The sequence below is a fragment of the Sparus aurata genome, chromosome 6 (assembly GCF_900880675.1).
Source record: "Sparus aurata chromosome 6, fSpaAur1.1, whole genome shotgun sequence".
In the NCBI taxonomy this organism is placed as follows: domain Eukaryota; kingdom Metazoa; phylum Chordata; class Actinopteri; order Spariformes; family Sparidae; genus Sparus; species Sparus aurata.
The window spans coordinates 37,047,328-37,073,445 of NC_044192.1; the positions used below are offsets into that span (position 1 = coordinate 37,047,328).

The 26,118-nt window shown below is 41.9% G+C and overlaps 1 protein-coding gene across 7 annotated transcripts in view; it reads right to left on the reverse strand.

Annotated features, from left to right (window-relative positions):
- plxnb1b (plexin b1b) overlaps positions 1-25,604 on the reverse strand; it is a 192,422-nt gene extending 166,818 nt beyond the window's left edge. For 2 of the 7 annotated variants that reach the window (XM_030420436.1, XM_030420442.1), the window contains exon 1: positions 25,475-25,604. The gene's annotated coding sequence lies outside the window, so the exon portion shown is untranslated. Of the gene's footprint in view, positions 1-13,179; positions 13,385-25,474 lie in introns of those variants that run through there. The other 5 variants (XM_030420439.1, XM_030420438.1, XM_030420434.1 and 2 more) reach the window with 3 other exon arrangements.
- Positions 25,605-26,118: the final 514 nt, after the last annotated feature.

Below are 26,118 nucleotides of genomic sequence, written 5' to 3' on the forward strand. Positions count from 1 at the left end.
TAACTATTTCCGATAAAAACAGCTGCATACTAAACATGCAGCGAGGCATTACCAGACGAACAAGAATTAATTCGTCCTAAACGGGCATAACAACTAGTCTGGTGCCAGCACTGCAAAACATGAAAACGGGGAATGTCGGAACGGAGTGCATCGAAAATCAAAGCGCACACAGTTTCCACCCCTCCCACCCACCGCGCTGATTCGCCAGCACACCGCCAATCAGAACCGCCATTCAGCTGGCACACAACCAATCAGAGGATCCAATGGCTCAGACGTCTGACGGCCCTCCTCCTCAGACTTCGCATGCTCAGTCGGATCCGACAACGTCCGCGCGGCTCCGAAAGCTTCCGACGCAGCTGAACACACCAAACAGAAATGTTCCCGACCTCGTCCGAGTCTCTCCAAACGCTTCAGACGTCCAACGGTTGGGCCGGTGTGTTCCTGCCTTAACCAGACGCAGTGTACCCTCATCCAGGCAGTACATCTCCATGTGTGCCACTCCTTCCAGAGTCAATTCCAAATCCTGAAACAAAAAACACTGAGAACAATACTAATAAGAATAACTTTAGTAATCCTCAAAGTGATGTTTTGATTTTATTTGATGTTATTTTTATTCTGATTCAACTTAGTATAATACCAGTTATGACATAATGACATTTGTGTTTCCTTGTATTTACTTTGTTATGGCGCAGTGCTATTCATACCATTTATATTGTCTTATAATGGAAATGATTTCACAAATGATCTCGCTGGCACTGGCACATAACGTGGCTTGAGATATTGAATCATACTATTGCTGTTGCATGATAATGACTGCACACTAATGTCAGCTTGTTAGCAAGCTTTATCCAATGTTATAAATATTAGCTATGTTGGTAATTACCACAGTCAGAAATTAGCTGCAGCCACAAGCCAAATGCTCGTCAAACACCATAACATTGTTAGCAGTCACATTAGCTTCAATCACAAAGCAATGGTTATCGCTAGCTTGTTATTCACCGTGGCTGGTGAAATTTGAACTTTAGTAACCATTTGGCCAGTGTAAGGTAAGCGTACTTTACATTACAACTGTCGTTTTGCTGAATTGATGCGCTAATGTTGTCAAAGAAACATACTAAAGCTGCACTAAGATAAACACTTAGTTTACTTACTTCCTCTCTTGACATCATGCTGTTCGCTGATGTAGGCTACCAAGGTAGTTCCGCGGAGGTATGCGAGGAAGTCTTGCAGTAAACGGTCGCGTGAACAGCGAGCAAACAAATAACCGTGTCACAGCATCAGCTGCACTGCTGTGAAGAGTTCATGCGCGCTCCCGCGCCGGCTTGGCTGATGGCTGCAGTTACCCAAACGGCCGTTGTGTCGCTATTGAGTCTTATTTCGTGATCCTGCCCTAAGTTCCTTTAATTTAATACAATATATTAGTACATTTTCTCTCATCTTTGTTCTAAAATTAAGCTTACTGTCAAGTTCATGTCCTGAAAACCTGTTATCCAATCATAATCGTCTGTCTCTATTAAGGCCCGGTTAGCTGGCTCATTCATTGGTTAGGACTTCACGAATCCCGGGGAAGGCCAAGCTGTATGTTTTGGTGTGGTGAGTGACGGGCAAATCGACCAATCACAGTTCGATTTCAAAAGGGCGGGAATTAAACAAAAGATCGTAGGCCTTCATGAAGTCCGAGCAGCGAATCTATGCAGAGTGGTGAGAGCGGTTGATTTAAATGGCGGAAGACGAGAGTGACGTTGTGGCTAGCTTGATAGCATCGCCTTTTTCAAGGTGGGCCTTCACAGAAAAACTTGAAATAATAAAAAACGGAAGACCAACTCCAGAGCTGGAATTAAAAGAAAAGGTTAAGAAAGTGGAAAGGCATTTCAAGACCGAAAATTATCAGCGGTATCCATGGATGACTGGCTGTAAGGAAACAAACAGGCTGTACTGCTGGAGTTGTTTACTTTTTACAACTGACAAGTCATCCACCTGGGTCAGCGGCGGATTTGTCAGCCTTACAAATCTGACAAAGTCAGCCCATCGACATCAAGATTCTGCGGCACACCTGCAAGCGATGGTCAATTTGAAAACTTTTGGGGACACAAGAATTGATCTTCAGCTAGATGAGCAGCGCCGGAATCATACAACGGCCCACAACAACAAGGTCAGGCAGAACAGAGAAATCCTGAAACGTCTCATCAATGTCGTCACATTTCTTGGAAAGCAAGAGCTGGCATTTCGAGGACATGATGAGAGTAAAGATTCTGAAAACAAGGGGAACTACTTGGAGCTTCTGGAGTTTTTGGCGGGGTATGACAGCCCTCTGCGCTGTCATCTGGATTCGGCCACTGTTTTCATCGGCACCTCCAGCAAAATTCAGAATGACCTGATTCAATCGGTGGCAGATGTAATGACCGAAGCAATGAGGGAGGAGGTGAGGAACACGCCTTTTGTCTCCGTTATGGTAGACGAGACAACTGACGTAAGTAACTCTGCTCAGATGTCATATGTCCTGCGTTACACCACTGACGGTGGTGTCAAGGAGCGCTTTTTCCAGTTTGGTAATGTCAGTGGTGATAAGCGCGCAGAGGCCATAGCTCGTCAAGTTTTGGAGTTTCTGGAGGACTGTGCCTGCACCAATAAAGTAATTGCCCAGTGTTACGATGGAGCTGCAGTCATGGCCTCTGGACTGAATGGGGTGCAAGCTAAAATAAAGGAAAAAATACCACAAGCTCTCTTCGTTCACTGTTATGCGCACTCTCTGAACCTCGTCATGTCTCAAAGTGCTGCCAAAATCAAAGAGTGCAAAAAATTTTTCTCCCACCTAAGCGGCCTCGCAGCCTTCTTTACAAGGTCAGCCAAATGCACGAAACTCCAGGATGAAATATGCCAGCGAAGACTGCCCAGAGTGACTCCAACAGGGTGGAACTTCTCATCACGTCTGGTTTGCACTGTGTATGAGCGGAGAGAAGAACTCTTGGAGCTCTTTGAATTCATTGTTGACAACCACAATGATTTTGATGCTGATGCTGTACACAGCGCTGATGGATACACTGCACTGCTGACGGACTTCGAGTTCTGCTTTCTCCTCGCCACATTCAACTCCGTGTTTGCCTACTCCGACGTGCTCTTTGGGATCTTGCAGAATAAGGAGTGTGACATGCAGTTCTGTTTGTCCAGCATCAAGGACTTTTGCAGCACCACAGAGAGAGAAAAGGCAAAATTTGATTCCACCTATAAGGACACTGTGCGCGAAGTTGGGGTTCCCAGCGGGCGCAGGGCACGGAGAGTCGGAGATGTGCGCGCAGCGTACCAGCGGCTGCACAGTGAATTCCTGGACAACATCCTAACTCAGCTGAGGAACAGGTTCAAGGATCATGAAAAACTCATGTTCCTTGCCCTTCTGGACCCCAAGAAGTTTACCTCATACAGAGAAAACTTCCCCAGCTCTGAGTTCCAGAGCCTCACGGAAAGCTACGGGCTGCATTTTGACCTCCCCAGGCTCAAGACTGAACTGACGGTCATGTACAACATGGCAAACTTTGAGGCAAGGAGCCCACCAGACCTGCTGCACTTTCTGACTCTTAAAGAGCTGACTGAGAGCATGCCGCAGCTGTATCACCTCACCTGCCTGGTGCTGACCATCCCCGTGTCCACCTCCTCCGTGGAGCGGTCTTTCTCGGCTCTGAAGCGCATCAAGACGCACGCTAGGAACAGTACTGAACAGGACCGCCTGGGAGCTTTGGCACTGATGTCCTTAGAGAAAGGACTTCTTTTGGAGCTCAAATCAAAGGACAAACTTTATGACGCCGCCATCGCCCGCTTCACAAAGAGAGACCGACGAATGGACTTCGTGTTTATTTAAGGTAGGCCTCTGTTATAATACACCTTGATTATTATTTCAAGGGATTAAGATTACTGGCCAAGTGGACATTTGGGAATTTGTATTTATTGTGGAGGTTGTCCCAGTGCAAATTGCCTTGAATTCAGTGTGTGATCAATCAATCAATCAATCAATGTATCAAACGTATCATAAGTGTGTGGTTGGATTTTTCAGAGGGTTTTTATTCTCCTCATGATCACCTGTCTGTCCCTTTCCCTGTGGAGATTTAAGGAGGTATAGTAGTAAAAATTGTGACTTCAATTTATTTGACATCGGTATTCATTGCGCTATGCGTAATTGCGCATGGAGAGGCATTTGCACTTCATTGCAACTTTAAAAAATAGTCTTTGTATTACAAGCTTTGTGTAACTTTTGAAATTGTATTGTAGATTGATGATGCTAATGAATTTATATATGAATGATTTGTAATGCGCCGTGATTTCATAGCGCTGTCCAAGGTGATGAAATGAGCCTCAGTGTCTGTGTCCGCAGCGTCACGGGGTGACATTCTGGGTGACCTTTTATATTTCCAGATTTTCCGAAGTTAATGTTGAGAATGTTTCTTGTTGCGGAGAATGTTATTGACGTTATGGTCTATTTGTTTACATCCTTGTCATCGTTAATTAAATTTGCACTTGTTAAACCCTTTTAATTCATTGTACTGTTGCTTTTTTCCGCGATGATTTTTTTTTCTCGGCGGTGAGGTGAAGGCCCAGCTGTAGTGCTCACGGTTCGCCACTGGTTTGGAGTGTATAGTTAGTGTGTTATGTAGTGTTTGGTGTAGTGTGTTTAGTGAGTAGTGGAGTCATGTTGTGAGGCAAACCAAGGAGGAGACGGCTGAATGTGGAACAGCCCTGAGCCTGAGGCATTGCCTGCATTTAAATGTAAATAGTTATACATAGCTTTGTAAATTTCAAAAACTTATGCACCAATTTAGCAAACAACAATTTATATTTGCATTATAACTAATGCAATTGGTCCATTAAACATATTTGTGGTTTTCACAGTAAAAAAACTAACTTTTTCGACTCTGATTTTATGTTATTTTGTGATTTTAGGTCCATAGTGTTAATATAGTACCTTAAAATGAACAAATAACTGTACAGTCACACATGTGAGGTTGTGCTAAAAATAATTACACCAAGTAAGGCAAGGTAAATAGTTTTTAAGGTGACATATAATGGTATGATCAAAAGTAGTCAAAAACAGCCAATTATATCCCTGACGTCCCACCTTCAAACACAGCCTCATTTGGCCATCCATGAAAAAGCTACTTAACCTCCCACTTTTCTATAGAAATACATGCTTCCTACGGGCAATGCACTAGTAATATGTAAAAATAACAAATAAACACTATCCTGCTGCGGCTCGACCATAGGTCCGTTGTGGTGGCAAAATATAATGCTGTTGACACTTCTCTTGTAAACTTTTCCGCGACATTCGTCATGAAGGGCAGGCAGCGCAATTCTGCTGATATGGTGACGTGATGGTAACACATACCGCTTGTCCAATGTGTAAATCAGTTAATTGAACCCCGGGTCACTAACGGTGTTGATGGGGCACATGTCTTTGGCAATCATGTATGTGACGGCATCTGTTATTTCTTTATGCCTGTGGGAGCTGGGTGTTGATATGCAGTGGCATTGTAACGTGTGTCCTTAATTGAGGACTGTGTGGCAGTGGCAAGATTCGAGGAGCTTTTCATTTCTGAGTTTTTTTGTTCCTTCACTACTTGGTCATGTATTACTCTGTGTGTGGAGTTCAAATGGTTAAATAAATTGGTTGTGTTCCCTTGAGGTACAGACACGGTCGCGTGACATATCTTGCACAATATCTTCGATTGTTCCGATTCAGACTCCTCGAAACTGAAGTGTTTCAACACCACTGAATTCGCTTTACCTTTCTGCGTTTCTGCCATCTTGTTTTTTCAAAACACGCACTGGCAACACGCACTGGCAACACGCACCGGCGTGGCTGAAAGCGAAAATTTTCAGGTGGGGCGGAGTACACAGGTGGAGATGGAAGGGTTCGCTGCATTTACCACACAAGACATGGCGTGCGGCAGAATGATCGTTTTATTACGATTATCTTGTTTGATCGAGGGAAGCCAAAATTGAAAGCGAAATTGAAATTCAATTAATCGCCCAGCCCTAAGTCAGACAGGTCCTGTTTACTGATGTATGTAATTATGCATTTTAGCGCGAAAACAAACTTTGTCACTTTCCTGGATGTTTGGTGGGTCAGGATCTCAATCACTACACATTATAACAGCATACATATGATTATAATCTATCCGGGTTTAGATTGACAGGGGGGACACCGGGGAAACACCTTGAAAACACACCGACCTCATCATTATGACATGTACAGTCCGACTCTTTAGGAGCCGCAGCGCCAGCATTCTGTGTGAATTACAGGGCGGGTCGTCTTTAAGGCAGAGATGCTTTACTCTGTGTGAATCACCATCGGCAGAGAATCGGCGAACCAACGCTTCGGAGACAATGTGGCGTCGCTGTGTGAAAAGGCTGTCTCACCACACCACCCAACCCCTTTAGATTCAGTTGCGAGATGCATTAGATTCCACAAGCTCTCTTAGCTTATTGTGTGATTTTTTTCAACCTAAAAAACTAACAAAATGTCAAGAAAGGGAAAAATTCTGTTTTCCATATTAAAAAGAAAAAAATAGAACTGTACACCTTGTTTACTCATTATAAAACATCCACACAAAAAAAACAATAAAACTCACCAAAACAATGGTCTTGGTTAGTCTTTGAAGTGTTCCAACTATCACCAGCTTTGGTTTTTTGGTTGAAAGAAACCCTTAATACCCTGAGTTAAATGTGAAATACAATACAATGAAAAGCACTGCCTGAAAAATATCAGGCAGTATCACCCAAAAAAGCCAACTAGTGATGGACTCTACATCTTTAGCCGAAATATTTGTCCAACTGCCCAATCTGAAAATTAGAATAAAAGCAGAGCTTACAGCCAAGTTTAAAAACCAGAGGTATACAAACAATTTCAGCATTAAATACTCTTACACTAATAGATATGAGTCTACAATGTAGCTTTAAGACAATTAAGCATATAAGAAGTTTGGTTTTGATCTCTCTGGTAAATACGTGTTAGGATCCAACAATACAGCGAGTTTCCACTCAAGAAAAATGATAAAACAAGCCCTTTATCTAATCGTGTGTCTGCACTGATCTGGGTTTAAAATAAATGTTTACTATACTATAAGATTTAGGTAGGGCTATGTTTAATACAGTGGAGAGTCTAGGAAAAGCACCACTGCAGAGCTCATCGCCTTTTTGAACGCGGCCCTCACCCTAATTCATTCGGCTCTTGAGTCCACTGCCACCAACGTGGCCCTCTCGACCCATTCGGATAACATCACTAGCCTGTAGCAAGACGCAGTGGAGCAACGCTCCAAGCTAACCTCAATAACGGAAGAGCACGGTGCTCTCCAGGCTACCGTGGAGGACTTAGTGTCTTGCTCAAAGCGTCAGAATCTAAGAGTGATTGGGCTTCCTGAAGACATTGAAGGTAATAACCCGAGACAATTCATGGCAGATTTATTCAAGGAAGTGGCTGCAGAGGCAAAATCGAACTCTACACCTGAACTACACCTTGCCCGTCGTAGTCTCAGACCCAAACCTAGTGAAGGATCCCGTCCTGTGATAGTGTGCTTTCAGCGCTACAGAGTGTTACTATGGGCAAAGGAACACCGCAATATGACATATCGGGGACATAACATCAAGTTTTACGAGGACTTCATTGCTGCACTGGTGAAGAGGCAAGCTGCTTTAAACCAGGTGAAATCCTTGGTTTTTAAGAAAGGGATAGGGGAGACCAGGGACAGTGGTAACACTTTTTTTTTTGCAATTTTAGCAATACATCAAAAACCATTTACACTGGAATAACCAATTTGTTATATTATGAATTTCAAACTGTCAACTGCTGAAATAATGTATTTAAGTGGTTTTATGAGCTAGCTTGACTGCTAGTTTGACACTTGTTAGCCATTTATAATACTGCTAGTTTGACACTTGTTAGCCATTTTGTAAGCTATTTCTAGCTTACAAAACAGTCATTCTAATAATACTTGTTTGAATTCATAGACATTTGATCTTATAACAGCATCCAAAAAAGTACATAAAAAAAAGTTATTTTTTTTACCTCAAAAACAACCTCTTGTAGATAACGCCATCAGGAAGTTTCAAATGTGGCTTCCTTTTTAAGCAAGAATGGAGGGAAACTAACTGAGTGAGTTGTTTCTGATTGGAGAAATTAAAGATGTTAGAACCGTCCCCTGTTACAACTGTCCCTGGTCTCCCGTACGATTTGCATGATCTACCCTGCCCGGCTGAACGTCACTTTCAACGGTGTGACCCACATCTTTGACTCCCCCGGAGCAAGCGGAGCTGTTTTACTAGGAACGCATACGGGACTCATGAAAGAGGGAGTGAGTGGAATGATTACCGACATATGTGAATTAAAGGGACAGTGTGTAATATATTAAGTATTTAGCAGCATCTAGCTGTGAGGTTCTACAATGTAACACTCCTTTGCTCACCCCTCCCGTTCTGAAGATGTTGGAGATGTTCTGGAAGCTACGGTGGCACTGACAGACAAGAAACTCATTTTCAAAATATGGACTCTTTCCCAACAGCATCGAGTATTTCTACTAATTCAAGTAATGAGGTAAAGATGTAGTTAGTTATTAAGGCTATAAAACTAGAGGTTCCCTCTCAGTTCCGCAGTCAAGCTGGCTCTGACCAAAAACGTGTTTAGCCTTACTACGCAGTACCACGTAGTGCTTTGTGTCCCTCTCGGCAGTCCATAGTTTTTTTAAAACTGGAAAGACATGGCGGCCTCCATAGAGCTTGCCCGTGCTATGTATATTCAGATAGGTAGTTCTTCGCTCAGGAGGATAAGTCAGATTGTTGGCAGAGGTAATTGTACACCAATGAGGACTTATTTATGAACGAAGACATTGATTTGAGTTAATAAATCGTTACACACTGTCCCTTAACAATTATTTTGGGACTATTATCTTTATTTTAATTTTTTTTGCTGGACTTTTTTGAGGAAAGGCACGACTACACTGTTGAAATGGACTGCAGACTATGAGCAGTACCACATATTATTCCATCCCATCTCCAGTTACATGTGGACAGCGTTTAAGTATCATGACCAGCTGCGATTTGTTTTGCTTTACTCCACTTGTGGCTTTTTTGTTTTGTTTATATATAAAATGTCTTATCTATTCAAAGAAACACACTCTTAATTCCCTGACACGTGGGTATCAAAACCCATTTAAAATAAAAACAAGTTCAATATTACAAGGGACATGCAGAATCTTTACCAAGAAAACTTCTGTCTGCTATTTGAGAAAGTCAAATTAGACTGAAGAAATGGAGATTACTTCATCTATCCTTAGCAGGGAAAGTGAACTGTATCAAAATGAACATGCTCCCCAGGTTTCTTTACCTGTTTCAATGTATCCCACTTTATCTCCCTAAGTCCTTTTTTAAATCTATTGATAAGGCTTTCATTTCATTTATATGGGACGGGAAGAAGCCTAGAATAGAACGGCTAGAACTGTTACAGAGGCCTAAAAACCAAAGTGGCTTAGACCTTCCAAATTTTTGTCACTACTATTGGGCTTCAAATGTTCAAAAAATCATGTATTGGCTCCATATTCCCGACGCAGACTGGTGCCACTTTGAAGCTGCATCTTGCATCTCCACCTCTCTCCCCTGGTCACCTCCAGCTTTCCCCTCTCTTTCTTACAATACACTAACAATCCTATAGTCATAAACACCCTCAAAATATAGGTTCAACTTAGACAGAGCTTTGGGTTTAAAAACCTTCTCCATCTAGGTCCCATACACAATAATCACCTTTTTCCCCCAGCTAGGTGAGACTCTGAATTTACTCTCTGGCAGAGACGAGGCATTCATAATTTTAAGGACATGTACATAAACTGTACCTTTGCCAGTTTTGAGGATTTATTGCACAAATTTAACCTCCATCGGTCTAGCTTATTTCAATATTTCCAAGTGCACCATTTCCTTCAAAATCATGATCCCAACTTTCCATGCATATCATTATCTTCTGGTCTAGATGATCTGCTAAAATCGCCGTTCAATTATAAAAGACTTGTCTCAAGAATTAATGATTGTATAGCTTCTTTTAAAAACACAACACTGGCAAAGATCAGAGCAGACTGGGTGGATGAGTTGGGTGAGGACTTAGAAGAGGACATTTGGGAGAGCGCTCTACTAAGAGTAAACGACAGCACCTCCTGTGCCAAACTAAGCATTATACAATTCAAGATCCTTCACCGCATCCACTACTCGAAAGCAAGACTGGCTAAAATATATCCTAACACAGATGCAAGCTGTGATAAGTGTTGAAACACTCCTGCTGAGTCATGTCCAACCCCGGCAACCTATTGGTCTACCATCTTTAAAACATTGTCAGAAGCATTGAATATCAATCTCCAACCCAATGTAGCTATGGCCATATTTGGTACCACAGATAGGAAACATACAACATTAAGGAAAAGCTATACAAACATAATTGCTTTTACGACGCTGCTTGCATATAGAAGAATATTATTGCATTGGAAATCAAAAAATCCACCCAAAGTTTAGCGACCTGACACAATTCATACAATTAGAGAAAATAAAATATACTCTCAGGGGTTCCAGACCCACTCAGTCCTCTCTGAGAGATACTTGGGTTAACCATTAATCACTTGCGAAAGATGACATACATAGATATTAATAAGAATGGTAGGAAATAAATGAGCATTCTGGTTAGGAACCAGATGAGCATTATGGTAGCATCCAGATGAAGTTAACTTTAGTAAACAAACACAAAAAACCTCCCAGTAGATTAAGAAAAAAACACACATTCCTTCAAAAACACATTGGCCAATGTTTAGAATGTAAACCACCGAGACTTGGACTCTCCCCGTGTGTGTTCTTTCATATGCAGTTATGTAAATAACTCCTCTTTTTCAATTATACCTGTAAACACCATCCGGGTAAAAATAACCAACTGGGCTGTATCGCTAGTGTCTGTAGACTTGTCTAATTGCAGTCAGAAAAACTTGCAGTCTGCAATGTCTCTCTTAAGCTGCTGTGTCAAATCCTTGCCCATTACTTCACAGCGCTGTGTAACTGTACTTCTTGATAGCTGGTTTGCATTTAAAATCCCGAAACAAGGAGTCAACTGCCTCAAAGAAGGCCTCTTTTATCATCTCTCCATCTTGGAAGGACCTCTTATGCTCAATGATAGAGTGACTCACCTGTAACGATGCTTCGGTGACGGCCTTTGCTTGTGAATTCACTTATGTGAAAAATGACTATTGTCCAAAAACTGTGATTTTCAACATGTTAATTTAACGTGATGCAAATATGATAAGCTGTTGGTTGAGTGTAATACTTCCATACTGCACTTTTAGACTTAAGTCTATCCATCTGCAATAAGGGTTTGAAAAAAAGAGAGAGTTAGAAGTGGGGCCACATGCTGACATATGCTCAACTCATCATGCTTAATTTACTACAGCATTTGGGAAGCCTGTAGTTTATTTTATTATGTAAATGTTATATTTTAACAACATGTGATAGCAGGGATCCTGTCAATCAGAACTACGCTGCTACATTACTAATGATTAATGTAACTATAGCTGAAAAAATAGTACAATAGTAATAAGAGAGACTATTCATCCCTGAACACCATGCAGTTCATGTAGGCTTTATGATGCAGTTACATTATGTCTTAAGTCTTGAACAGCAATATCGTGCTCCTCTCTTCAAGAGACAGGCAAAGAAAGCTTCAGGACACACTTCAGCTATCAGTATGTCATTTTCTGCTGCTTGGTATCTATCAATCAACGCAGAAAAAGGTAAAGTAAAACAAATTGGTAGTTAAGCAGCCATTATTGCCATACTTTCTCTCAGACCGACGGTGCTTTGCTGTCAGTTTCTTCAGCTTCTTATGTGGCTTACACACACACACACACACACACACACACACACACACACACACACACACACACACTATTTTTCTAGCCATCCCCTAACTGAATTTCTCTCTCTCAATTCAATTCAAATTTGCTTTATTGGCATGAATGTTACGAGAACTATGTTGCCAAAGCATCAAGAATCAATTACACAAAACAAAAAATACAATTCGTAGGTTAAAATACAAATAAATGAAATGAAACTTAAACAATAAAGAGAATATTGTCATTGTGGAAGGATTAATAAGATTGGGTATCATTAGGCAATTACAAGTTATCATATACAATGAAAAACATATATACACTCATATAGTTCATATTAAATAATAATAATAATAAAAAACAACAACATTATACTATAGCAATAATGGTTCTGATCAGCATTTGTGTGTTTCTCTAGCATCATGGCAGAGTGTTACATATTGTGCAGCTAATTTTATAAATTGTGGATCTTCTCCCAGACATACTTTTAACAGTTCATCACATTTTGTTCCCTGATATGATGGATCTGCTGCAGTTATCTGCTGGAGGAAAGCCTCTCTCTCAGTTTGGTCTCTCTCTCTCTCTCTCTCTCTCTCTCTCTCTCTCTCTCTCTCTCTCTCTCTCTCTCTCTCTCTCTCTCTCTCTCTCTCTCTCTCTCTCTCTCTCTCTCTCTCTCTCTCTCTCTCTCTCTCTCTCTCTCTCTCTCTCTCTCTCTCTCTCTCTCTCACACACACACACTTCTTACTTTTATCACTGACTATCAATATTATAATCACCCTTGTTTCAAGTGCTTAAACCGTTAAAAACACTAAATAGCCTACAGCATCTTCCCTATAATAATCAGTGTTTATCATAGGAACAGACAGCTGCCGCTAACGTATTGGGCCTCACAGTAACGTTAGTAGTCGTGAGTTGTAGAGTTTCGCTACAGACTGCTGAGCGTCTAGAGCCATAAAATGAGAAAAAAGGACCGGTGAGCTAACGTTACGCTAAAAGCTAATCAGCCTTTACCTCAACGTGCTTCCCTGCAATAAAACTGGACTGAATTGAGTTTATTAGGTTTTTACTCTCTCACTCATACACACTGACGTCTACTAACACGGACTATTTCCATACCGATATTATCAGCAACCTTGTTTCGAGTGATTAAAAGGCACGTCAGGAGGGATTGCGAGCGAGCACAGCTGCCGCTTATGTTTATATAACGTTAATGGGCTCACAGTAATGTTACAAGTAGAGGACTGGGATGTTTATTAAAATTTCGTAAGAGTCTGCTGCCTTAACTTACCTTCGAAACCAAGCCCCCAGGAACAGCGCCGGGCTTTGAATCCAGTTTTACATGGTGGCTAAACTTTTTCTCCTCTCCGGCGTGTGTGTGAGCAGTGTGCATGCACAGCTTTCACCGCCGATTCGATGTTACCCGCTCTGCGTTTAACCAGAGTGATAGAGTAAACAGAGTGGCGACACTCCCATAGACCTCCGTTGTAAAAAATGGAGGCGCTTTTTACCGCCTACTTCCGGTTTATGGAGCTCGGATTAGTTCCAAACATTATCATTGGGCGCTGGACCTCATTCACTTACATTGCTGTGCATCGAATAGTTCCGCAGGTAAGTTGCAATAATATCGACCTCTTTTGAATTGTCAACTGTCTATATTGTATCAGAGGCCCTTTGTGATGCTTAAACTGGTCTTCATTTGTATATCATTATATAATAATAATATAATCTATGTTTTATCTTGGTTGTTACAACCAATTGTCAAGCATTGCCTGCTAGCTAGTGAGCTAGTGCGACTTCGCCAGCTGTGAAGGTAAGAGTTCGGTAATGAATCGCTAGCAACTTTTCTATAAATGACAATGTAGCCATGTATAATGTATAACAAGCAGGATTTAGATGTATTGTCAAGGGGTTTATTGAATTTTGGCTTTTATCTGCTGAACCTGAACGTGTCAGCCATCGTTAGTCAGTTATGTGTGTGATATAAGACTAGTTCTAGCTGCTAGCACTAGTATAAATAAGGGGGCGTTTGGCTGGCTGCTGGTGGTCACAACGGCTTCTGCCGGTGGTCACGGCGGCGGCTGCTGGTGGTGTCGGCGGCTGACGATGGTGGCGTTGGCTGCTGCTAATGGTCTGCTAATTGGCTGCTAATTCGGTCCTTCTCCTGAGTTTTTTTTATTAGGTTCTTTATGGTTGCGATGTCATGGATCACCTACCCCTGGTTTTTAGTAGGGCTAAAATTGTGCCAGTTTATTATTATAATTATTATTTGTTGTCTGCCGCTTGAGCTCAAATTCCCGTGAGCTGGAATGGGCCAGAAACTTAAAACTTGGCCCAATCATTGGAAATGATGTGCATCATCCCCCTATACAAAAAAGCCTCATGCACCATGAAAGCCGCTATTACAGATTTTTTGCTAAGTTGCATAATGTTAAAAACAGTAAAATTTGGTATATGGCATCGGGGGACCAAGCCAGTAATTTCACATATTAATAAGCACGATCGGTCAAAAAACATGGCTGCGTCAAGCAAAATGGCCTTGCAAAGACCGGGGCTTAGTGAATATAGGCCCCAAATCATTAACCATTTTTCCGATTGTCACAAAACTCGGTTGATATCTTCATACCTTCAGAAGGGGACTAGGAATACGGCCACCAAAACATTTTCAGCTCATCCCTTTGGGGCAGATTACAGGCACACGCTGCTATGTGCATGAGTTAATGAGAAAAACCTTACACCCCCCTCGCACCCAGAGCATCAGGAGTATACCTGAATTTTAATATGTTTCAATTACTTTAATTTCATATGTGGAAGAAGAAGTTTTAATATCTTGTTTTTGTAATTATTGAAAATGAACGTGGTAGTGGAGTTATTTTTTTTAATAGAGGCTTCCATATTGGGCAGAATCAGCTTTTCTTGATCTGTGTTTTTTTTTTTTTTTTGGATCGTGCTCTTGGCATAATTTGAAATGAGGGTTCACCCTCAATGCCTTTCAAGATGTCAGAGAAAAAAAAAATTTAGAGAAATACTTAACACAATATATGTCAATCCCAACTTCTCAATGGTTGTGAAAAAATGTAGTTTAATAGCTTTATATCCTGAGTTACTTGTTGGGATATTCAGAATAAACTGAATTTCTAAAACAGGCAAAAAGTACATTCTGTGGTGTTTTACATGACAAACTGTTTGAGAGTTAGTCAATTTCTTACTGTGACTTTCAGTTACCAAAGCCACGTGTATTATTGTCATTGTTCCAAAAATAGTTCTTACTATTTAGTAAAATGCCATGAATTATGTCCTTGCAGCCCCACCTGTTGGAACTATGTGGTAAATACTATCATTTTGATTTATTTTGATTCGATTTAAACACATGAAACATTAGCCTACATAATGTTTATAGACTAGTGGCTGTTCAGGTGAGGTTAAGATAAACAGGAAAGGCAGTGCTGTGAAAGGAATCAAGCAGAGAGAAAATAATGACAGGGTTTGTCTACCCAGTAGGCCTATCCTATCTGGGTGCTTATTACTGACGCTTTTAATACATTTTTCCAAAAGATCTGCCCAGCCCTTATACATTAAAAACAGAATATTTAAGGTACAGTGAGAGACTCAGTTCACTCTAATTCCACAGAAAAGATGAGATAAGACAGTTTTTGGGTGTTATCAAGAAGAGCATTTTGGAGACTAGTTGTAACTCGTCTGTGCTGGTTGCCAACAGGCTAAAAGTCATCGGAAAACTATTTGTTTGTTTTGTTTTCTTTTTACAGAACAGCTTTATCTTTGAGATGAACTATGCTCTGTTTTGACCAACAAACTTAGAAAATGTATAGTTATCTCCACATATCTCCCAAAATGATCATGATATGGAACTGTGATTACTTAAACATTATAATACTTATTGAAACTTTGAAATACAAATCAGTAGGTAAAATTTGAATTTATATTTTAATGTTCAAATAAAGTCTCTATGTGAAAGTATAACACAAATTCCATTAGCATGTAGCTGAAAACCCAATTTGGAGAAATCTTATCATGGGTATGTGTTGCACAGATCATTGAGGAATACGGTGGCTGATGTCATCGACTGCAGGGGATGAGGATCAGGGTGGACGGCTTGGGGCGAAAGGGGTTAGAACCAGTGGATTGCCGCTTGCGGCTATATTTTTCCTTGTTCACACACATACACATTCTTGTTGTCTGTCATTTTTAATAAAGTTTAATAAAAAATACTTTCTTTGAAAACCTTTATTTGTATCAGTTATCCTTACACTGATGTCTCAATAAATGTAACAGGAGTTACAAATGTTTTGTTATAATAGTTAATTGCTTTAGTTACTTGGGTTGAGTTACAGCCAGTGCCATAGAGAGAAAGAGTTGTGACACTTTGTGATGTCGCCACCAGGGCAGTCACGTGGTTCATGTAAGCCCCAATAGTTCCAAAACACAGGCTGGCTGTCATGTTCTTCTATGGGACAGACGGCAGCGATTGCCTTATTGAACGGTAAATATATACAAAAAAACAAGTACTTTTTCAGCTGTTATGGCATTATTAATTTTTTGTTAATGTCAGTTTTGCATTTTCAGAGGCAGGGTGACAACGAAAAGCTGTGTATTAGATAAGTTTTACATCTTGGGAGGGAAAAGCTTAGTGTTCATGTTAAACTTTTATTTTCCATATCATTCATCTGATGATAGACGTCTCATGATTTTCATGTTAGCACAACTGGGCTGTATTATTAATTCCTGTGATTTGGCTTATAAATTCCTACTCAGCCATTAGCTTACCTTTGTGGTAGCAGAGGTCTGCCGTGGTTCACTTCTTCTGATGAAAGTGGCCAAGCCCAGGACCACAATGTGAAACATGATTATGTTAAGACTAAGAATATTACTAGAATATTTAAGATTAAGCCATACACATATTGTGAAAACTATCACAGAATAAAAACTCATTTAGGCTTGTTTGCTTGGGTCTAGAGGTAAGTGCAGAGCTATTAAGAATTTCCTCTTTGGTTCTGGGTTAGTGCACAGAGCAAGAGTAACGTTAGCTGTAACTCAACCCAAGTAATTTAAGCAATTAACTCTTAGAACAAAACACTTGTAACTCATGTTACAGTTATTGAGACATCAGTGTAAGGATGGCTGATACAAATGAAGGTTTTCAAAGAAAGTATTTTTTATCAAACAATGACAGACAACCAAAATGTGTGCATACGTGTGAACAAGAAAAACAAAAACCAGAGGCAGGTGATCCATGACACTGCAACCATGAAGAACCAAAAGAAAAAAAAAAAAAAAAATTCAGGAGATGGACCAAAATAGCAGCCAATTCGCAGACCATTAGCATTAGCCACCGCCACCATCGTCAACCGCCGTGACCACCAGCAGCAGCCGCTTAAAATATAGCGCAGTAGCCTACATGGAAGAGAGTAACCATGTTGAATTAAACACGGAACAGAACAAAAAGTGCAGCCAACAACACATCACATAATGAAAAGTTAGTATGTCCCAAAATCCAATGAAATATTAAATGAAATATTTATCACAAATGTCCCCTTACAGTGTTTCCTCTAGGATTTTTTTCAGCAGCGGGGGCAGGCTCTCCGGGGAGCCATGGCAGCGAAAACAAATGACACTTGACTGCAGATTTTACTTTTATGCCCAGCATAATCCCCCTTTTTATTCAATGGCTGGCATGGAAAAAGGCTTTTTAAAGGCTGAATGTAAAAATAAAAAAATACAACAAAAAATACAACAATAAAATAAAAATGTAATTTAATTTAGGGTCCCAGCCTGATAGCCTGTGCTTCCCTTTAGGTTTTTCTCCTCTACTCTCATCTCTCTCCTGCACCATCACTTTGCTCTCCTGCTCTTCACTCTGCTCTGCCCCTGCTGTACTCTGCTCTCCTTCACTTTGTTCCACTGCTCCTCCCTGTCTAATGTTACTTGTCTTATACGATTACATAAAACATTAACGTTAGATAATTTACACTCGCATCACATCTGATTACAAGTGTGAACACAATTTTTTACCTAACCATCATCATTTGAGTCAGTAAAAGGCTAATGATACCTGACTAGCGTCATCTTCATCAGGGCCCATATTCACAAAGAATCTTAAGGCTAAAAGTAGCTCCTAACAGGCGAATTTAGGAGCAACTCCTAAAAATAATGGGCGTGTCAGTCGTAACTTTAGGACTCCTAATTTTTGAAAATAAGAGTTATTCACAAAACATTTTAAGCCTAAAAGTAGCACCTAAGTCTGGGTGACCTTAGAAGTAGTCCAGAGGACTCCTAAGACCTGGTCACAGCCAAATGTTTTGGAGACGCTAAATGACAGGGAATTATTAAAACGATGTCAGATGGACCGTGAAGGGACTGAAGTTGTGGTTGAGTTGGTGAGGGACGCAATAACGTTCCCAACCAACCAAAACAATCCAATAACGCCAGAGTTAAAATACACACCGGTATTTGGCTACGGGGAAAATGCATCTCTTCGCAGGGGACTAGTATTACCTGGGGGCCTCAAGTGATTTAGAATTTATCCCACCACGTCCGTGTTTCATGCGGCGCATTCGCACAGGATAAGCAAAGTCTGTGTTTTACTGACATTATCCCCGGGTCGATCGCACTGAAGCCCTTGCTGGAGCAGCACAACTGTTATATATGGATATTTTTAATATAATAACTGGTGAGCCTGTTGAAAGATGGAAAAATGTTCCTTACCGCATGCTGCCATTCATGTAATCCATCTAATCTTTCGAAATTTCGCTCTTCTGATGAGCCTCCTGAATTTGCACCCAAAATGCTGTCAAAACTTTCATTTATAATTCCCAATGCAGCCTCCATAATTCTAGACCGGGAAAAAGGCAGGAAAAAGGTGGAAAACACAAAAAACATTAAAAACAAAAAACGACCCCAAATCACAGAGATGCCGATTCGCACGGGACTGATATTATCACATGACCTCTGTGTTTGGTGAAATATGATGGTAATTTGCGGTGGAATTTTTACTTTACAAATTATGGACATGGCAGATTCACACGGGATTAAGATCACAGACGACCTCCGCAATTATTACAAATTACTGGAGGTCCCCAGGTTATACTAGTCCCATGTGAATAGGGCTTTTGTCAGTCGGAAAAAGTTGCATTCCATCAATACGCAAATTGTCTTTGATGCATGTTACAATATACTGGACACTGTTGCGAAATGGCCCGGATCAACACACGATTCCCGAATTTTAATGGAGAGTGGTTTGACGCAGCTTTTCGAGCAAATGCCGCTTTTATTGGCAATTCACGTTTTTCATCGCAATCTTCTAATTTGTAGTTTTTGTCCGAAGCGTTTTTGTTGTCCTTCCATAGGCTTTGTCATGGGCTTGCAGGCAACTTCCTTATTTTCACTTCATGCATTGCGTAGCCTAAATGAATTTTCAATGGGCTGCCCTGTAACTCAACAGCCAATCACTGTTGTCACCGCTTCTAAGTGCGTCCTTATAAAATGACGTCATAGTTATCTAGTTTAATTCAGCACTCGCGACACCTGACCCAGTGCAGGACTCTGCTGTGAAGGTTGAGATATGAAGCAGCGGTGGTGTATTTGCGACAATGTAAAAGAAAAAAAAAAAATACATTTGAAGGAGCGGCGGCTAGGATTTTAAATGAATGTAGAGGAAACACTGCCTTATTTCTACTAGTGCTAGCAGCTAGAACTAGTCTTATGTCACACACATAACCGACTAACGATGGCTGAAACGGTCATGTTCAGCAGATAAAAGCCAAAATAAATAACCCCCCTTGATAATACATGTTAATCCTGCTTGTTAGTTACCAAACATCATTAATATAAAAGTTGCTAGCTATTCATCACTGGACTCCTACGTTACCTTCACAGCTGGCAAAGTCGCGCAAGCTAACCAGTTAGCAGGCAATGCTTGAAAATTGGTTACAACCAAGATAAAATATAGATTATTACGCTGTGCATGTACAAATGAAGACCAGTATAAGCACCACAAAGGGCCTCTGATACAATATAGACAGTTGACAATTCAAAAGAGGTTGATATTTCAGCAACTTACCTCTGTAAATATTCGATGCGCAGTAATGTAAGGGAATGAGGTCCGGCGCCTAAATGACAGTGTTTTGAACTAATCCAGGCTCCATAACCTGGAAGTAGGCAGTAAAAAGCGCCACTATTTTTTACAACAGAGGTCTATTGGAGTGTCGCCACTCTCTTTACCCACTCTGGTTACAGCTAACCTTTCCCTTACTCTTACTCTGTGCAATAACCCAGAACCAAGAGAAAAATCTTAATAGCTCTGCACATACCTATAGGGCCCTATAAAATACGTTTTAATTTTTGTAAATTCCGTTTATTTTAATTTTTTTTCGTTTTAACTTTTGGGAGTCCCGAGTTTTTTACCTTTTGCTCTTATTATACTACCAAAAACAGTGTGTTTTTAATGTTAATGACTAAAATGTACACAAATTAAATAGAAATTACCTTAAATTAATTGAGGTGACAAACACATTTCCTCAGTACTGTACTGTACAGTACATTAAAGTGCATCAAAAATATTTTGACTTCATCATGTCTTCATACAGTAGCATATTTTGTGTTTTTATGGGTTTCATTTGGGTTTCATTTAATAAAAACATGGTCAGCTCTCAGGCAGAACCAGAAAATGTTCCATCCATCCGTCCATTGTCAACCGCTTATCCAAAGTCGGGTCGCGGGAGCAGCAGCTTCAGTAGCGAGCCCCAGACATCCCTTTCCCCGGCCACATCGGCTAACTCTGACTGGGGAATCCCCAGGCGCTCCCAGGCCAGAGAAGAGATATAATCCCTCCACCTGGTCCTGGGTCTACCCCTAGGTCTCCTCCCAGTTGGACGTGCCAGGAACATCTCCCTTGGAAGGCGCCCTGGTGGCATCCTCATCAGATGCCCGAACCACCTCAACTGGCTCCTTTCCACGCAGAGGAGCAGCGGCTGTACTCCGAGTCCCTCCCGGATGGCTGAGCTTCTTACCCTATCTCTAAGGGAGACCCCAGCCACCCTGCGAAGAAAACCCATTTCGGCCGCTTGTACCCGCGATCTCATTCTTTCGGTCATGACCCATCGCTCATGACCATAGGTGAGGGTAGGGACTCTATCCCTGCCGCTTCACACTCAGCTGCGAACTGATCCAGTGAGCGTTGTAGATCTACAGCCGATGATGCCATCAAGACCACATCATCTGCAAAAAGCAGTGATGCGATCTTAAGGTCACCGACCTGTAACCCCTCCATACCACAACTGCGCCTCGAAATCCTGTCCATGTATATCACAAACAGGATTGGGGACAAGGCACAGCCCTGGCGGAGGCCAACACCCACTTGGAACAAGTCCGACTTACTTCCGAGTATACGCACGCAGCTCTCGCTTTGAGAATATAGGGATTGGAGAAGGGACCCCCTCACCCCATACTCCCGCAGCACCTCCCACAGAGCATCCCGGGGGACCCGGTCGTACGCCTTCTCCAGATCCACAAAACACATGTGGACTGGGAGATTGTACTCCCAGGCCCCCTCCAAGACCCCTGCCAGAGTAAAGAGCTGGTCCGTTGTTCCACGACCAGGACGGAATCCGCATTGTTCCTCTTCAATCTGAGGTTCGACAATCGGCCGGACCCTCCTTTCCAGCACCTTGGAGTAGACTTTCCCAGGCAGGCTGAGTAGTGTGATACCTCTGTAATTGGCACACACCCTCTGGTCCCCTTTCTTAAAGAGAGGGACCACCACACCTGTTTGCCACTCCTTCGGCACCGACCCCGACCCCCACGCAATGTTGAAGAGGTGTGTCAACCAAAGACAGCCCCTCAACACCCAGAGCCTTCAGCATTTCTGGTGGTATCTCATCTATCCCTGGGGATTTGCCACTGTGGAGTTGTTTGACTACCACAGTGACTTCACCCAGGGAAATCGGCGATGATACCCCATCATCCTCAAGCTCTGTCTCCATTACAGAGGGTGGCTGGGTGGGATTCAGGAGGTCACCAAAGTACTCCTTCCACCGTCCTATGACCTCCTCAGTCGAAGTCAACAAGGTCCCATCCTTGCTGTACACAGCTTGGATGGTTCCCCCGTTCCCCCTCCTGAGGTGACGGACAGTTTTCCAAAAGCGCTTTGGCGCCGCCCGAAAGTCCTTCTCCATGGCCTCGCCGAACTCCTCCCACACCCGCTGCTTTGCCTCTGCAACAGCTGCGGCTGCTGCCCTTCGGGCCCGTCGGTACCCCAAAACTGCCTCAGGAGTCCCCCGGGACAACATGTCCCTGAATGACTCCTTCTTCAGTCGGACGGCTTCCCTGACCACCGGTGTCCACCACGGTGTCCGAGGGTTGCCACCCCTTGAGACACCTAAGACCCTATGGCCACAGGACACAGCTGCAGCTTCAACAATGGAAGCTTTGAACATCGTCCATTCAGGTTCGATATCCCCAGCCTCCACAGGGATGCTAGAGAAGCTCCTTCGGAGGTGGGAGTTGAAGGCTTCTCGGACAGGGGCCTCCCCCAGACGTTCCCAGAAAATGTTTGCATACCAAAATTGCTCTGAAATTTTAAGTTGTAAATATTTAAAACAGCAAAGATGACCAACAAAATGAGAAATTATACTTGTGACGTTATGTCAAGTTAGCATACTAACCAGCTGTGCACTAACCCAGAACCACAGAGAAACATCTTAATAGCTCTGCACCTACCCAGAGTGATAGAGTTAACAGAGTGGCGACACTCTTATAGACCTCCGTTGTAAAAAATGGCAGCACTTTGTACCGCCTACTTCCGGGCTATGGAGCTCGGATTAGTTCAAATCACTGTCATTTGGGCACTGGACCTCATTCACTTACATTGTGGTGCATCGAATAGTTCCATGTGTAAGAGACTGAAATATCAACCTCTTTTGAATTGTCAACTGTCTATATTGTATCAGAGGCCTTTTGTGATGCTTATACTGGTCTTCATTTGTACATGCACATCATAATTATCTATATTTTATCTTGGTTGTTAGAGTCAATTTTCAAGCATTTCCTGCTAGCTAGTTAGCTAGCGCGACTTCACCAGCTGTAAAGGTAACGTAAGAGTTCGGTAATGAATCGCTAGCAACTTTTATATTAAAGATGTTTGGTAACTAACAAGCAGGATTTACATGTATTACTAAGGGGTTTTATTTATTTTGGCTTTTATCTGCTGAACCTGACCATGTCAGCCATCGTTAGTCGGTTATGTGTGTGATATAGGACTCGTTCTAGCTGCTAGCAGTAATAGAAATAAGGGGACGTTTGTGATAAATATTTCATTTAATATTTCATTGAATTTTGGGACATACTACCTTTTTTATTATGTGACGTGTTGTTGGCTGCATTAAATTTTTTGTGCTGTTCCGTGTTCAATTTAACATGGTTACTCTCATTACTTCATGTATGCTACTGCGCTTTATTTTAAGCGGCTGCTGCTTGAGGTCACGATGGCGGCTACTGGTGGTGGTCTTGGCTGCTGACGATGGTTGCAGAGGCTGCTGCTAATGGTCTGCGAATTGGCTGCTAATCTGGTCCTTCTCCTGAGTTTTTTTTTTTTCCATTTGGTTCTTCATGGTTGCGATGTTATGGATCACCTGCCCCTGGTTTTTGTTTTTCTTGTTCACTAACGCAAACACATTCATGTTGTCTGTCATTGTTTAATAAAAAATACTTTCTTTGAAAACATTGATTTGCATCAGCCATCCTTACACTGATGTCTCAATAACTGTAACAGGAGTTACAAGTGTTTTGTTATTTGCTTAAGTTACATGAGTTGAGTTACAGCCAACGTTACGAACCCAGAACCACAGAGAAAAATCTTAATAGCTCTGCACTTACCTATAGACCCAAGCATGCAGGCGTAAATAAGTTTTTTATTCTGTAATAGTTTTGATAATATGTGTATGACTGAATCTTAAATGTTCTAGTAATATTCTTAGTCTTAACATGACCATGTTTCAAGTTGTGGTCCTGGGGTGGCCACTTTTCATCAGAAGAAGTGAGCTAGCTGAATGCTGAATGGACCACAGCAGACCTCTGCTACAACGAAGGTAAGCCAATGGCTGAATCGGAATTTATAAGCCAAATCACAGGAATTAATAACACAGGCCAGTTGCGCTAAAATGAAAATCATGAGATGTCTATCATCAGATGAATAACATGGAAAAGAAAAGTTAAACATGAACACTAAGCTTTTCCCTCCTGAAATGTATCTAAGTAATACACAGCTTTTCATTGTCACCCTGCCTCTAAAAATGCAAAACTGACATTGAGAAAAATGTAATAATGCAATAACAGCTGAAAAAGTACTTGGGTGTGTGTGTTTTTTTTGTTTGTATTTACCATTCAATAACACAATCGCTGCTGTCTGTCCCATAGAAGAACATGACAGCCAGCCTGTATTTTGGAACTATTGGGGTTTACATGAACCACGTGACTGCCCCGGCGGTGACATCACAGAGTGTCACAACTCTTTCTCTCTGCGGCACTGCTTGTAACCAGAGCATGTAACCAATCAGATGGTGCTGTGGGTGGGACAATGCTGGAGACAGAGTAGTGCCAGCAGACAGAGAGGCGGGCTGCATCAGAGCCAAAATAACCCAGTTTTAGATCGATCTCATATCGGCCGTCAGATTTAAAAAAAAAAAAAAGAAAGGCAGATGCCGATATGCGTCTAAATGCTGAATATCTGCGCCGATAAACGGCCTGGCCAATAATAGGTCTATCCCTACTCTCAACATTCCCCTTCTTCGGAATAGCGATGGTAGCTTGACAAATCAGACAAATGCACTTTGAAAAAGATATAATGAAAGAAAGTCCTCCGCCTATTCTGCATGGAAGTGGTCTGTTTAGGTTTTTTTTACTTGGTCCAGCTGCCCCACTAGTTTTTCATATCCCTTCTTTTGTTGATATCAATTGAAGCTTGTTTGTGTTTTGCAGTAGCTAGTGCGTTTGTGCATGCATGGTGACTTGTGAACCGTGACACTGGACCCGTGAGCCGTACAATAAGATCTCATACTGGCCATCCTGTACATCAATCAGGTGGCATAGATTCGACTTGGTTTTACCGAGAGTCATTATTTTTAACACAATGCTTTATCTGGTCCACGTTCAAGGTTTTTTTTGCCACGACTCAACTGAATCCATAACACACATGGTCAGATACAAGCACACCAAGCAATGCTTTGTTTTGTTTTTTAATGCCGGGTCAACTTAGGCTATACGTTTAAGCACGGCCAAACTCGGTCCCCGGTCCCGATTTATTTATTTATATTTTGGGGTATGGTGGCAGGCTCCAAGATGGGTCACCCAGGCGTCCCAGGTACCGAGTCCAGCCATGAGCGCCTATTATCCACCAATGGAAGTACTAACAGAACTGCAACAGAAGCAAGATGACATCTGTGAACGGGTAAGCTGGCAGCATGGGACAGGAATGTGATGGTCCGATGGCGTTCACAGTCTGACAACTAAACAGATCCCTCACTCACACAAATAAAAGAGAAATGTCCCACACTGCAACCTACCAAGAGTCTTACCTTCTCTTCATCACTTGCGCATCGCCATCTGTGTGAAAGTTATGGATGTGGAGGGGTGGTATCAGAGCTGCAGCAGAAGCGAGCCAGCGTCTGTGTGAATGGAAAAGCCGGCAATGCAGAAAACAAGGGTGTGTCGGTCTGATGGTGTGCCAGTCTGACAACTGAAAACAAACTACAACAAAATATTCTTTACTCATCATATCAAAGAGAATGTTGCACTTTCAGTCCCTCAAAGCAACAGCTTGCCACAATTTTGTCACCTTCCACTATTGTGTTGTTGTAGTTACCATCTCTTGCAACTTGTATTGAAAATAAAAGACTGCGACTGTCAGCCATCTCGACTGAGACTTAAGTGAACTTGCCCCCAGCATCCCTCCCCCCATGTGAGAGTCAGACAGGGTCTGCAATTTACTGATGGTATTGATTAGGGGTGGGGGAAAAAATCGATTCACATAAGAATCGTGATTCTAATCTACCATTCTGAACCGATTCATAAACTTCAAAAATAATTTTTTTATTAACGTTCCCCCGTCTCTCTGTGCGCCCCCACGGGCTTCCGTACACAGCTTTGCTCCAAGCTTGGGGAAAGAAACACAACGAATTTGTCTTTAAAATAAGAGCTTTATATTGCACCCCATTGGAGT